The 11,579-nt window shown below is 32.1% G+C and overlaps 1 long non-coding RNA gene across 2 annotated transcripts; it reads right to left on the bottom strand.

Annotated features, from left to right (window-relative positions):
• LOC134725789 (uncharacterized) lies at positions 1–11,245 on the bottom strand. Of its 2 annotated transcripts, XR_010108598.1 has the most exons (11): positions 10,557–11,245; positions 9,737–9,805; positions 8,339–8,972; positions 7,519–7,587; positions 6,121–6,754; positions 5,301–5,369; positions 3,903–4,536; positions 3,083–3,151; positions 1,685–2,318; positions 864–932; positions 1–99 (listed from the first exon to the last, which is right to left on the bottom strand). It is a non-coding gene; the product is annotated as an uncharacterized LOC134725789 (long non-coding RNA). The 2 variants fall into 2 exon arrangements; XR_010108597.1 differs by lacking the exons at positions 1–99; positions 864–932 and having other exon boundaries at positions 965–2,318; positions 10,557–11,244.
• Between the last annotated feature and the right edge of the window lie 334 nt (positions 11,246–11,579).

Genomic DNA, 11,579 nt, shown 5'->3' on the forward strand with positions numbered 1-11,579 from the left:
GTCCCATATTGCAATCCATAGTTCTGATTTTTCCAAATATTTTTATGTGATCTTCATAGGTATGACATTCTGAATAAATCTGTGTATTTTTGTCCATTTCTGAAAAAAAATAAAGTTGTTTCAGCACTATAAGGCAATGACACTTTTATCGCTATATTTATTTATTTTGAATACAAAGTGTATGCATAATTAATTTCTTACAGTATACCTTCACTAGTCAAAAGAAGGACAAAACATCTGAATGTAACCTTAAATTACAACACACATCCCCTGTTAAAGCATTCAATAAAATTTTCTGGTGCCTAAAAGTGCATTTTGACAGAGAAATTATGCAAAAATGAAGATTTCATAAAAAAAAACACCAAAATACTTAATTATTCTAGCCAGTGGAAACCTGGTATTTTATACTGTAGAAACCACTATAAACTACTGTAAAAGTCATTTGAATCATATAATTAGAGTGCAATGAAGTGCAAATTTTCAAAACTTGTTCTTTCACATAATTGTATTTGAGAAAAAATGTTTTTTACATGTATTTCAGTGAAAATCTTTTATCAGTGAGATATCGGCATGAGGTTTTAAAGGAAACGTTGTGACATCACACGTAATATGGCGTCATTAAATAACGACATATCAAAATAATGCTAATTATAGTTTGCAGTGTTACATGAGGAACAGTTGCCGCAAGGTTTAACTTGAAATATGGAGTCGAAAAGATCAGTAACCAAGCATTTTCATTTAATGCCAAGACCATAGCAACAGTTTTCATATCAGTATATTTTTAACATACCGACTGTAATTTGAATTGCATAAATACCATAAATAAACAATTTAGAGCTTGCCAAATAAAACAAAATGCTTACCAGTTATTCAGGACCTTTTAACACCTCTAGTTTGTCATCTCAGGTTAAAAAGTAATGATATGTCTGGAACTGAAATAAGAAAAAAAAAATTACTCAGGCTGTGTTATTATTTGGTTTAAATACATAAGTATTATTGAGAGAGCAAAAATCAAATTCTTGAATGTTTTATCGCAAAGAAAGAAAAATGCTTCTCCCTTGTGGCTTATCAACCTTCATTTAAATCTTTTATATTAGAAGCAACGAGTGGTAGCTAACTAGCTTAATAGTTGAAAAGGTGCAGCAATATTGTTTTCGAAAGGTTTGTTGACCCTCCCCCTTTTTCACTGAGAAAAGACAATATCTTGTGATTTGCTAGTGTGCATTACAAATAATAATTCATGATTTCTTTAATACATGTACATGTTTGTCTGTTTATTAACTGCATATGATATCTACTGACTGACCATGGGTCAAATTATTGGATAAAAGCACATGATGATGATGTATTTCACTTTACTCGTATGGAGTGTGTTATCTCCCTTGATTATCAGTTATTCCTGTAAACCGGAGTGATAATTACATAACAAAGACTGTATTGTGTCATGTTTACTTACAGATAAAACTATTATGTTAGTTCATGCCTTTTTCAATTCATAAACAAATTCCTTTCGGATCTCTCGGGGGTGTAAACAAAGTTTGAATTGTGCCTAAAAAAAGTGTTCAGCCCCGTGCCTGCAATGCTTTCTAAAAGCGAAAATTTCATTGAGTATCTGCTGGTATTTATCTATAATGGTTATCTGAAATCATCTGGGATATCTAGGTATAAATAAAAAAATACTTACCATCATTTTCACAATTTTCCCGGGTGTACAAGGTGAAATCATCCATAGATCACTCTGGAAACTTCTGATTTATCTTTTTGTAAATTGGCTCAATATCTTTAATTGTTTTCCCATAGGCGATAATGGTAACGTTTTTTCCTGTAGATCAGTCCATATCGTAAACTTGGATATGTATGATAGCTCGTTTCGAAGCTGTGACATTTTCACATATGTGGTTAAATTTTCGGGGTACGAAGTGAGATTACTTTTTCCGTAAATTAGCAAACCCCGAACATCCTTTTGTGATGCGGCTCCTTGTGGTAAAATATCCACTTTTTAACACAATAAGTTCTTTGAAAATTTAATACTTTGAACACATTCAATAGCTCCATAGTTTTTACACATTTATTCTATGTTCCTCTACTTTCCTAATCACCACAAATAATTAAGTTCAGTCATTTGTTAAAAATAGAAACATGTCCAATATCACTACACAGAGATTTTTTCTTTACACATGACTTTTGAGTTCCTCATTTCAAGGCGCATTAGGGATGTTGTCCCATATTGCAATCCATAGTTCTGATTTTTCCAAATATTTTTATGTGATCTTCATAGGTATGACATTCTGAATAAATCTGTGTATTTTTGTCCATTTCTGAAAAAAAATAAAGTTGTTTCAGCACTATAAGGCAATGACACTTTTATCGCTATATTTATTTATTTTGAATACAAAGTGTATGCATAATTAATTTCTTACAGTATACCTTCACTAGTCAAAAGAAGGACAAAACATCTGAATGTAACCTTAAATTACAACACACATCCCCTGTTAAAGCATTCAATAAAATTTTCTGGTGCCTAAAAGTGCATTTTGACAGAGAAATTATGCAAAAATGAAGATTTCATAAAAAAAAACACCAAAATACTTAATTATTCTAGCCAGTGGAAACCTGGTATTTTATACTGTAGAAACCACTATAAACTACTGTAAAAGTCATTTGAATCATATAATTAGAGTGCAATGAAGTGCAAATTTTCAAAACTTGTTCTTTCACATAATTGTATTTGAGAAAAAATGTTTTTTACATGTATTTCAGTGAAAATCTTTTATCAGTGAGATATCGGCATGAGGTTTTAAAGGAAACGTTGTGACATCACACGTAATATGGCGTCATTAAATAACGACATATCAAAATAATGCTAATTATAGTTTGCAGTGTTACATGAGGAACAGTTGCCGCAAGGTTTAACTTGAAATATGGAGTCGAAAAGATCAGTAACCAAGCATTTTCATTTAATGCCAAGACCATAGCAACAGTTTTCATATCAGTATATTTTTAACATACCGACTGTAATTTGAATTGCATAAATACCATAAATAAACAATTTAGAGCTTGCCAAATAAAACAAAATGCTTACCAGTTATTCAGGACCTTTTAACACCTCTAGTTTGTCATCTCAGGTTAAAAAGTAATGATATGTCTGGAACTGAAATAAGAAAAAAAAATTACTCAGGCTGTGTTATTATTTGGTTTAAATACATAAGTATTATTGAGAGAGCAAAAATCAAATTCTTGAATGTTTTATCGCAAAGAAAGAAAAATGCTTCTCCCTTGTGGCTTATCAACCTTCATTTAAATCTTTTATATTAGAAGCAACGAGTGGTAGCTAACTAGCTTAATAGTTGAAAAGGTGCAGCAATATTGTTTTCGAAAGGTTTGTTGACCCTCCCCCTTTTTCACTGAGAAAAGACAATATCTTGTGATTTGCTAGTGTGCATTACAAATAATAATTCATGATTTCTTTAATACATGTACATGTTTGTCTGTTTATTAACTGCATATGATATCTACTGACTGACCATGGGTCAAATTATTGGATAAAAGCACATGATGATGATGTATTTCACTTTACTCGTATGGAGTGTGTTATCTCCCTTGATTATCAGTTATTCCTGTAAACCGGAGTGATAATTACATAACAAAGACTGTATTGTGTCATGTTTACTTACAGATAAAACTATTATGTTAGTTCATGCCTTTTTCAATTCATAAACAAATTCCTTTCGGATCTCTCGGGGGTGTAAACAAAGTTTGAATTGTGCCTAAAAAAAGTGTTCAGCCCCGTGCCTGCAATGCTTTCTAAAAGCGAAAATTTCATTGAGTATCTGCTGGTATTTATCTATAATGGTTATCTGAAATCATCTGGGATATCTAGGTATAAATAAAAAAATACTTACCATCATTTTCACAATTTTCCCGGGTGTACAAGGTGAAATCATCCATAGATCACTCTGGAAACTTCTGATTTATCTTTTTGTAAATTGGCTCAATATCTTTAATTGTTTTCCCATAGGCGATAATGGTAACGTTTTTTCCTGTAGATCAGTCCATATCGTAAACTTGGATATGTATGATAGCTCGTTTCGAAGCTGTGACATTTTCACATATGTGGTTAAATTTTCGGGGTACGAAGTGAGATTACTTTTTCCGTAAATTAGCAAACCCCGAACATCCTTTTGTGATGCGGCTCCTTGTGGTAAAATATCCACTTTTTAACACAATAAGTTCTTTGAAAATTTAATACTTTGAACACATTCAATAGCTCCATAGTTTTTACACATTTATTCTATGTTCCTCTACTTTCCTAATCACCACAAATAATTAAGTTCAGTCATTTGTTAAAAATAGAAACATGTCCAATATCACTACACAGAGATTTTTTCTTTACACATGACTTTTGAGTTCCTCATTTCAAGGCGCATTAGGGATGTTGTCCCATATTGCAATCCATAGTTCTGATTTTTCCAAATATTTTTATGTGATCTTCATAGGTATGACATTCTGAATAAATCTGTGTATTTTTGTCCATTTCTGAAAAAAAATAAAGTTGTTTCAGCACTATAAGGCAATGACACTTTTATCGCTATATTTATTTATTTTGAATACAAAGTGTATGCATAATTAATTTCTTACAGTATACCTTCACTAGTCAAAAGAAGGACAAAACATCTGAATGTAACCTTAAATTACAACACACATCCCCTGTTAAAGCATTCAATAAAATTTTCTGGTGCCTAAAAGTGCATTTTGACAGAGAAATTATGCAAAAATGAAGATTTCATAAAAAAAAACACCAAAATACTTAATTATTCTAGCCAGTGGAAACCTGGTATTTTATACTGTAGAAACCACTATAAACTACTGTAAAAGTCATTTGAATCATATAATTAGAGTGCAATGAAGTGCAAATTTTCAAAACTTGTTCTTTCACATAATTGTATTTGAGAAAAAATGTTTTTTACATGTATTTCAGTGAAAATCTTTTATCAGTGAGATATCGGCATGAGGTTTTAAAGGAAACGTTGTGACATCACACGTAATATGGCGTCATTAAATAACGACATATCAAAATAATGCTAATTATAGTTTGCAGTGTTACATGAGGAACAGTTGCCGCAAGGTTTAACTTGAAATATGGAGTCGAAAAGATCAGTAACCAAGCATTTTCATTTAATGCCAAGACCATAGCAACAGTTTTCATATCAGTATATTTTTAACATACCGACTGTAATTTGAATTGCATAAATACCATAAATAAACAATTTAGAGCTTGCCAAATAAAACAAAATGCTTACCAGTTATTCAGGACCTTTTAACACCTCTAGTTTGTCATCTCAGGTTAAAAAGTAATGATATGTCTGGAACTGAAATAAGAAAAAAAAATTACTCAGGCTGTGTTATTATTTGGTTTAAATACATAAGTATTATTGAGAGAGCAAAAATCAAATTCTTGAATGTTTTATCGCAAAGAAAGAAAAATGCTTCTCCCTTGTGGCTTATCAACCTTCATTTAAATCTTTTATATTAGAAGCAACGAGTGGTAGCTAACTAGCTTAATAGTTGAAAAGGTGCAGCAATATTGTTTTCGAAAGGTTTGTTGACCCTCCCCCTTTTTCACTGAGAAAAGACAATATCTTGTGATTTGCTAGTGTGCATTACAAATAATAATTCATGATTTCTTTAATACATGTACATGTTTGTCTGTTTATTAACTGCATATGATATCTACTGACTGACCATGGGTCAAATTATTGGATAAAAGCACATGATGATGATGTATTTCACTTTACTCGTATGGAGTGTGTTATCTCCCTTGATTATCAGTTATTCCTGTAAACCGGAGTGATAATTACATAACAAAGACTGTATTGTGTCATGTTTACTTACAGATAAAACTATTATGTTAGTTCATGCCTTTTTCAATTCATAAACAAATTCCTTTCGGATCTCTCGGGGGTGTAAACAAAGTTTGAATTGTGCCTAAAAAAAGTGTTCAGCCCCGTGCCTGCAATGCTTTCTAAAAGCGAAAATTTCATTGAGTATCTGCTGGTATTTATCTATAATGGTTATCTGAAATCATCTGGGATATCTAGGTATAAATAAAAAAATACTTACCATCATTTTCACAATTTTCCCGGGTGTACAAGGTGAAATCATCCATAGATCACTCTGGAAACTTCTGATTTATCTTTTTGTAAATTGGCTCAATATCTTTAATTGTTTTCCCATAGGCGATAATGGTAACGTTTTTTCCTGTAGATCAGTCCATATCGTAAACTTGGATATGTATGATAGCTCGTTTCGAAGCTGTGACATTTTCACATATGTGGTTAAATTTTCGGGGTACGAAGTGAGATTACTTTTTCCGTAAATTAGCAAACCCCGAACATCCTTTTGTGATGCGGCTCCTTGTGGTAAAATATCCACTTTTTAACACAATAAGTTCTTTGAAAATTTAATACTTTGAACACATTCAATAGCTCCATAGTTTTTACACATTTATTCTATGTTCCTCTACTTTCCTAATCACCACAAATAATTAAGTTCAGTCATTTGTTAAAAATAGAAACATGTCCAATATCACTACACAGAGATTTTTTCTTTACACATGACTTTTGAGTTCCTCATTTCAAGGCGCATTAGGGATGTTGTCCCATATTGCAATCCATAGTTCTGATTTTTCCAAATATTTTTATGTGATCTTCATAGGTATGACATTCTGAATAAATCTGTGTATTTTTGTCCATTTCTGAAAAAAAATAAAGTTGTTTCAGCACTATAAGGCAATGACACTTTTATCGCTATATTTATTTATTTTGAATACAAAGTGTATGCATAATTAATTTCTTACAGTATACCTTCACTAGTCAAAAGAAGGACAAAACATCTGAATGTAACCTTAAATTACAACACACATCCCCTGTTAAAGCATTCAATAAAATTTTCTGGTGCCTAAAAGTGCATTTTGACAGAGAAATTATGCAAAAATGAAGATTTCATAAAAAAAAACACCAAAATACTTAATTATTCTAGCCAGTGGAAACCTGGTATTTTATACTGTAGAAACCACTATAAACTACTGTAAAAGTCATTTGAATCATATAATTAGAGTGCAATGAAGTGCAAATTTTCAAAACTTGTTCTTTCACATAATTGTATTTGAGAAAAAATGTTTTTTACATGTATTTCAGTGAAAATCTTTTATCAGTGAGATATCGGCATGAGGTTTTAAAGGAAACGTTGTGACATCACACGTAATATGGCGTCATTAAATAACGACATATCAAAATAATGCTAATTATAGTTTGCAGTGTTACATGAGGAACAGTTGCCGCAAGGTTTAACTTGAAATATGGAGTCGAAAAGATCAGTAACCAAGCATTTTCATTTAATGCCAAGACCATAGCAACAGTTTTCATATCAGTATATTTTTAACATACCGACTGTAATTTGAATTGCATAAATACCATAAATAAACAATTTAGAGCTTGCCAAATAAAACAAAATGCTTACCAGTTATTCAGGACCTTTTAACACCTCTAGTTTGTCATCTCAGGTTAAAAAGTAATGATATGTCTGGAACTGAAATAAGAAAAAAAAATTACTCAGGCTGTGTTATTATTTGGTTTAAATACATAAGTATTATTGAGAGAGCAAAAATCAAATTCTTGAATGTTTTATCGCAAAGAAAGAAAAATGCTTCTCCCTTGTGGCTTATCAACCTTCATTTAAATCTTTTATATTAGAAGCAACGAGTGGTAGCTAACTAGCTTAATAGTTGAAAAGGTGCAGCAATATTGTTTTCGAAAGGTTTGTTGACCCTCCCCCTTTTTCACTGAGAAAAGACAATATCTTGTGATTTGCTAGTGTGCATTACAAATAATAATTCATGATTTCTTTAATACATGTACATGTTTGTCTGTTTATTAACTGCATATGATATCTACTGACTGACCATGGGTCAAATTATTGGATAAAAGCACATGATGATGATGTATTTCACTTTACTCGTATGGAGTGTGTTATCTCCCTTGATTATCAGTTATTCCTGTAAACCGGAGTGATAATTACATAACAAAGACTGTATTGTGTCATGTTTACTTACAGATAAAACTATTATGTTAGTTCATGCCTTTTTCAATTCATAAACAAATTCCTTTCGGATCTCTCGGGGGTGTAAACAAAGTTTGAATTGTGCCTAAAAAAAGTGTTCAGCCCCGTGCCTGCAATGCTTTCTAAAAGCGAAAATTTCATTGAGTATCTGCTGGTATTTATCTATAATGGTTATCTGAAATCATCTGGGATATCTAGGTATAAATAAAAAAATACTTACCATCATTTTCACAATTTTCCCGGGTGTACAAGGTGAAATCATCCATAGATCACTCTGGAAACTTCTGATTTATCTTTTTGTAAATTGGCTCAATATCTTTAATTGTTTTCCCATAGGCGATAATGGTAACGTTTTTTCCTGTAGATCAGTCCATATCGTAAACTTGGATATGTATGATAGCTCGTTTCGAAGCTGTGACATTTTCACATATGTGGTTAAATTTTCGGGGTACGAAGTGAGATTACTTTTTCCGTAAATTAGCAAACCCCGAACATCCTTTTGTGATGCGGCTCCTTGTGGTAAAATATCCACTTTTTAACACAATAAGTTCTTTGAAAATTTAATACTTTGAACACATTCAATAGCTCCATAGTTTTTACACATTTATTCTATGTTCCTCTACTTTCCTAATCACCACAAATAATTAAGTTCAGTCATTTGTTAAAAATAGAAACATGTCCAATATCACTACACAGAGATTTTTTCTTTACACATGACTTTTGAGTTCCTCATTTCAAGGCGCATTAGGGATGTTGTCCCATATTGCAATCCATAGTTCTGATTTTTCCAAATATTTTTATGTGATCTTCATAGGTATGACATTCTGAATAAATCTGTGTATTTTTGTCCATTTCTGAAAAAAAATAAAGTTGTTTCAGCACTATAAGGCAATGACACTTTTATCGCTATATTTATTTATTTTGAATACAAAGTGTATGCATAATTAATTTCTTACAGTATACCTTCACTAGTCAAAAGAAGGACAAAACATCTGAATGTAACCTTAAATTACAACACACATCCCCTGTTAAAGCATTCAATAAAATTTTCTGGTGCCTAAAAGTGCATTTTGACAGAGAAATTATGCAAAAATGAAGATTTCATAAAAAAAAACACCAAAATACTTAATTATTCTAGCCAGTGGAAACCTGGTATTTTATACTGTAGAAACCACTATAAACTACTGTAAAAGTCATTTGAATCATATAATTAGAGTGCAATGAAGTGCAAATTTTCAAAACTTGTTCTTTCACATAATTGTATTTGAGAAAAAATGTTTTTTACATGTATTTCAGTGAAAATCTTTTATCAGTGAGATATCGGCATGAGGTTTTAAAGGAAACGTTGTGACATCACACGTAATATGGCGTCATTAAATAACGACATATCAAAATAATGCTAATTATAGTTTGCAGTGTTACATGAGGAACAGTTGCCGCAAGGTTTAACTTGAAATATGGAGTCGAAAAGATCAGTAACCAAGCATTTTCATTTAATGCCAAGACCATAGCAACAGTTTTCATATCAGTATATTTTTAACATACCGACTGTAATTTGAATTGCATAAATACCATAAATAAACAATTTAGAGCTTGCCAAATAAAACAAAATGCTTACCAGTTATTCAGGACCTTTTAACACCTCTAGTTTGTCATCTCAGGTTAAAAAGTAATGATATGTCTGGAACTGAAATAAGAAAAAAAAATTACTCAGGCTGTGTTATTATTTGGTTTAAATACATAAGTATTATTGAGAGAGCAAAAATCAAATTCTTGAATGTTTTATCGCAAAGAAAGAAAAATGCTTCTCCCTTGTGGCTTATCAACCTTCATTTAAATCTTTTATATTAGAAGCAACGAGTGGTAGCTAACTAGCTTAATAGTTGAAAAGGTGCAGCAATATTGTTTTCGAAAGGTTTGTTGACCCTCCCCCTTTTTCACTGAGAAAAGACAATATCTTGTGATTTGCTAGTGTGCATTACAAATAATAATTCATGATTTCTTTAATACATGTACATGTTTGTCTGTTTATTAACTGCATATGATATCTACTGACTGACCATGGGTCAAATTATTGGATAAAAGCACATGATGATGATGTATTTCACTTTACTCGTATGGAGTGTGTTATCTCCCTTGATTATCAGTTATTCCTGTAAACCGGAGTGATAATTACATAACAAAGACTGTATTGTGTCATGTTTACTTACAGATAAAACTATTATGTTAGTTCATGCCTTTTTCAATTCATAAACAAATTCCTTTCGGATCTCTCGGGGGTGTAAACAAAGTTTGAATTGTGCCTAAAAAAAGTGTTCAGCCCCGTGCCTGCAATGCTTTCTAAAAGCGAAAATTTCATTGAGTATCTGCTGGTATTTATCTATAATGGTTATCTGAAATCATCTGGGATATCTAGGTATAAATAAAAAAATACTTACCATCATTTTCACAATTTTCCCGGGTGTACAAGGTGAAATCATCCATAGATCACTCTGGAAACTTCTGATTTATCTTTTTGTAAATTGGCTCAATATCTTTAATTGTTTTCCCATAGGCGATAATGGTAACGTTTTTTCCTGTAGATCAGTCCATATCGTAAACTTGGATATGTATGATAGCTCGTTTCGAAGCTGTGACATTTTCACATATGTGGTTAAATTTTCGGGGTACGAAGTGAGATTACTTTTTCCGTAAATTAGCAAACCCCGAACATCCTTTTGTGATGCGGCTCCTTGTGGTAAAATATCCACTTTTTAACACAATAAGTTCTTTGAAAATTTAATACTTTGAACACATTCAATAGCTCCATAGTTTTTACACATTTATTCTATGTTCCTCTACTTTCCTAATCACCACAAATAATTAAGTTCAGTCATTTGTTAAAAATAGAAACATGTCCAATATCACTACACAGAGATTTTTTCTTTACACATGACTTTTGAGTTCCTCATTTCAAGGCGCATTAGGGATGTTGTCCCAGCTATTCGCCACTTAAATATATTTCTGGGATCCGGGCCCGTCTCACCACCACAGGGGTTTAAAGTCGCCCATTTACGTATTTTCCATACCAGACACACATTCGGTACTTTTCGGCATATACCTACGGCAAAGTTCCGAACTGGACCTAGCTCATTTCAAAGGTATTGACCCAGGCTATTCCCCACTTAAATATTTTTCTGGGATCCGGGCCCGTCTAGCCACCACAGAGGTTCAAAGTCGCCCATTTACGTATTTTCCATACCAGACACACATTCGGTACTTTTCCGCATATACCGACGGCAAAGTTCCGAACTTGACCTAGCTTTTTTCAAAGGTATTGACCCAAGCTATTCCCCACTTAAATATTTTTCTGGGATCCGTGCCCGTCTAGCCACCAAAGAGGTTCAAAGTTGCCCTTATGACAAATTTTCATTATTAATCACACACTCGGTACATTTCGGCATATCCCTACGGCAAAGTTC

This window comes from Mytilus trossulus, chromosome 1, assembly GCF_036588685.1.
Source record: "Mytilus trossulus isolate FHL-02 chromosome 1, PNRI_Mtr1.1.1.hap1, whole genome shotgun sequence".
Classification (NCBI taxonomy): Eukaryota; Metazoa; Mollusca; class Bivalvia; order Mytilida; family Mytilidae; genus Mytilus; species Mytilus trossulus.